Raw genomic sequence first — 3,027 nt, forward strand, 5'->3', positions numbered from 1 at the left:
TCCAGAGAGAGCAAATTCAGAGGGGAGAGAGACAGGAGGGGAGACGTGATAAAAACAGCTGAGGGCTTTAGTTCCTGCTGCCTGAAACACAATCTCTCTTTTATCTTCTTTAATAACTGCTTTGTGTACATCAAATCAGAATTACATTCCCCCACACCTGGAGTTTCCAGGAAAATTGAGAAGGAAGGTGGTGACCTGTCCGTCATGCTGGGATGCAAAGCCTCAGTGGGATCATCCCTGCATCCCAGAAACATCCTCCCTCTGGGGCAGGCAGGGAAAAACCCTGCCAGGCTCCTCATCTCACCTGATTTTGGGAACATAAATCACTCTCCAAGGCAGCAGCAAACACCCTGAGCATGAAGAGAGGAGTAGAAGGGCACAGGAAGAAAAGAAGGGGGTCTGGAGTAGGAATGTCCCAGCCAGAGCTGGCTCATGGGGTCTGAGCCCAGCCTCTCGTAAAAAAGCAGGGTGGCAAACTGATTTTAAAGGGAAACTCCTGTGGATTTCCACAGCCAGACTTGAGGCACTGCAGCTGTGGAGAAAGTCCCGATGTGGGGATTTAAATACTGGGATTGTGACCAGTTAAGTCCCACTCCATGCCCTGAAAAACCTGCCCAGAGAATTCCCAAAAACGAGGAGAGAAAAGCAGGGAGGAGGAGGAGGAGGAATGAGGGATTGAACCCTCCCGAGGTGTAAGGTCAGGGCTGCTGTAGGGAATGGGATTTTGACTCTGGAAGAATGAACACCAGGGGCTCTCCTGCATGTCCAGAAAGCCCCAAAACCAGGGAATTCCAGCCACCAGGAGCTTGTTTCTGCACAGGTGAATGTGGTGTGATGGGATGGCTTTTTTCTGTTTTCTCTGAAACTTTGTTCCCAGCAGGAGTTCCCCCCAGCACTGCCCTCTAATCCAGATTTTCAGCACCTCTGCAAAGCCCCATCTGTCAAACTGGACCAGAGTTTGCCAAAAATCCAAGCTTCTGCATGGCCACCCACATCCCCTAAATGCCTAAATCTTCTTTTCTTAGGAATCCAGCCTAAAACCGCTGGCCTGGGTTGGGAAGATCATTTCTCTGCCTGTCTTTTGCTTCCTTAATGTCAAGCTGAGTTTCCAGAGGAAGTTTTTCTGCTCATTTTCGTGGTCTCAGGTGACTGGCAGCAGCTGTGGTTTTGTAGGAAGAGAGCACTGGGAAACCCTGGTGGGGCCAATAAACTTGGCAAGACCAAGAAAGGAGCAAGAACTTAATTAAGTCAGTGGAGAGTATAAATTTAAGAAAAATAACCACAGAAACCCCAAGTGCCACTGCCAGGCAAGCAAAAAGAATGAGGAAGGAAGAAACAATGGGGAGAAATCCTGAGTTCCAAAACAAAAACAACAACAAAAAAGCCAACAAACAAATGGGAGAGTCCAGTAGGATTTATGGCTCTAATGATGGATTTGAGAGATGGCAATGAGTAATGGAGCTGTGGGATCTGGGGCTGGAGAGCAGAGTGGGGGGAAGAGCCTGAGGCAGGAAAGGACCCAGACCCCACAAAATACCCTCAATAAATGTGTTTTGTACCCACAACCCCACAAAATCCCAGAGCTCCGTCCCCAGAGGTGGCCGAGTTTCAGTGGCTATTCCAGCACACACCAAGATCTGCAACGCTTTGGGATTTTCTGACTGACAGGGATTTAAGGACAGAAATATTCCCAAACCTAGCACTTTGCCTTGCAGGGGGAACCATCTCCTGAACCTCCTTCTGATCACAGGTTGGAAAAGACCTCTAAGATCATCAAGCCACCACCATGGTCACTAAACCCTGTCCTCAAGTGCCACCTCCACGTGTTTTTGGAACACTTCCAGGGATGGTGACTCCACCACCGCCCTGGGCAGCTGTGCCAGTGCTTGACAGCCCTTTCCATGGAGAAATTTTTCCTAATATCTAATCCAGGCCTCCCCTGGTGCAACTCGAGGCCGTTTCCTCTCATCCTGGTGAGGATGAGACAGGAGGGTAGAGGATTTATGGAACTGAGGGTCCCTCTAAAGCCACGGAATTTCCATTAAGTGGGACTTTAGTGACCGTTCTCCTCTGAACCCTTCCAGATATCTCAGCATTCAAAGTGCATTTGCTCTCCTTCCAGCACCTCCCTGCTTCAGGGGCATCACAGCTGTGCCTGATCCCTCCCAGGCTGGCAAACCCCAGTGCACTGCAGGGGATGCACAGCTCAGCCCCAAGGATGGAGGGGGGAAATGCCAGGTCCTGGCTTCCCCCACCCAGTGATTAATCCACACACAGAGACAGCGAACGGCCTTGGATGTACCCATAATGCCAAGGTGAGAAGGGAGCAAATGTTGCAGAGGGATCTGGGGGTTTGCTTGCATTCACATGGAGAGTTTGGAGATAATTTGCACCACTTCTATTCCTGTTACAAATCCCTGGGCACTGCTGCTGTGACAAATCTCTAAAAGATGGACCCAAGGACAAGGACCCACCATGCTGGATGTAGATATGGCAATTCCTATATAGATATGAGCCAGACAAATGATAGGGGAAATGATTTTCATTCTCTCATGATGGATGAAGAGTGAAGAGATAAAGTGGCTCCTCAAGGTTTTCCAGGACCACGTGGCCAATAAACAGATTTAACGTGCCAGGAGGCTTCAGAAAGCCTTGTTTAGAGACTCAGCCTTTCTACCACCAAAACCTGACATTTGTGCCTCGATCCTCAGGCACTTGAGGGCATCACAAAGTCAGCACCGTTAGCAGATCTTTTGGGAGGTGGGAATCCCTGGAAGCAGAAACGTGGATAAACAGGTCAATGCCACATGGCGGGATGTGGATGGAAGAGTCAAACTATGCTTGGGAGCCTTTGGGTTGGAAAGGACCTTAGAGGTCATCAAATTCCACCCCCCTGCCATGGGCAGGGACACCATCCGTGGGCAGGGACACCTTCTGTGGACAGGGACACCTTCCATGGACAGGGACACCATCCATGGGCAGGGACACCATCCGTGGACTGGGACACCATCCCTGGGCAGGGACACC

At 50.1% G+C, this 3,027-nt stretch overlaps 1 protein-coding gene and 1 long non-coding RNA gene across 2 annotated transcripts in view; one reads left to right on the forward strand and one right to left on the reverse strand.

Moving 5' to 3' along the window:
- The window catches only part of LOC108447707, a 3,735-nt gene extending 1,840 nt beyond the window's left edge, over positions 1 to 1,895 (forward strand). The window contains exon 3 of the long non-coding RNA XR_001863376.1: positions 1,779 to 1,895. This is a non-coding gene — a long non-coding RNA (uncharacterized LOC108447707). The remainder of the gene's footprint in view (positions 1 to 1,778) is intronic.
- The window catches only part of GRIK4 (glutamate ionotropic receptor kainate type subunit 4), a 178,642-nt gene that overhangs the window by 74,359 nt on the left and 101,256 nt on the right, over positions 1 to 3,027 (reverse strand). The window lies entirely within an intron of this gene.

The sequence above is a fragment of the Corvus brachyrhynchos genome, unplaced genomic scaffold (genome assembly GCF_000691975.1).
Source record: "Corvus brachyrhynchos isolate BGI_N302 unplaced genomic scaffold, ASM69197v1 scaffold46, whole genome shotgun sequence".
Lineage (NCBI taxonomy): Eukaryota > Metazoa > Chordata > Aves > Passeriformes > Corvidae > Corvus > Corvus brachyrhynchos.